Source organism: Limulus polyphemus, unplaced genomic scaffold (genome assembly GCF_000517525.1).
Source record: "Limulus polyphemus unplaced genomic scaffold, Limulus_polyphemus-2.1.2 Scaffold2951, whole genome shotgun sequence".
Taxonomy (NCBI): Eukaryota; Metazoa; Arthropoda; class Merostomata; order Xiphosura; family Limulidae; genus Limulus; species Limulus polyphemus.
In genome coordinates, this window is record NW_013668561.1 from 44795 (window position 1) to 45808 (window position 1014).

Sequence of the window (1014 nt, forward strand, 5' to 3'; positions counted from 1 at the left end):
GCCAGATTTACCATCAGGAGAGACCATGCTGCATTACGCTGGTTATCATCATTAAAGAACCCAGAGAGACAATTGGCACGTTGGATCGGAAAAATAGACCAGTATGATTATGATATTGAATACAGAGAAGGAAAATATCATGGAAATGCCGACGGACTGAGCCGAAGACCCTGTAAAAATGAGAGGTTGAACTAACCAGGTGTCATCAAGCTGAAGTCAAAGTAACTGAAGGACTTGATGATGGTGAAGTGGAACCAAGTACAGATATTAAAGAAGAACAGGGGAAAAACCAAGATTTGAAGCCAATAATTGATTTTCTAAAAGCTAGTGTTTTGCGTTCTGCTTGGGAGAAGGTGTCTAGGTTAAACCCTGTGACAAAGAACTATTGGGCACAGTGAGACCAGTTGAAGCTTGCAGATGGTATTCTTGTCTGGAGATGGGAAACTGCAGATGGGAAAGTGACGACCTGGCAAACAGTTATACCGAGAAAGTTACGGGAAGTTGTGCTGCATCAATCCCATGATAGTTTAGCAGGAGGACATCTTGGAGTTAAGAAGACATTGAGTCACCTACGACAGAGATTTTACTGGATAGGTATGAGGCAAGATGTGGAATAATGGTGCAGGACCTGCAGTACATGTTGTGCTAAAAGGGGACCCAAGCATAAGGGACGTGCTCCAATGAAGTTATGTCAACTTGGTGCACCAATGGAAAGAGTAGCTGCTGACATTGTTGGTCCTCTGCCCCAAGCTCGTGCTGGAAACAAGTACATTTGTGTGGTGATGGATTATTTCACCAAGTGGCCTGAGGCATATGCAATACAAATTAGGAAGCTACAATTGTAGCTTTGGCTATTAGTGATTTCTTCTTCAAGTTTGGTATGCCATATGAACTGCATTCAGATCAAGGCCATAACTTTGAATCAGCTGTGTTCCATGAATACTGCCAGTTGTTTGGCATACGAAAAACCAGGACAACGCCACTTCACCCACAGACACTTGGACAGGAATTGGC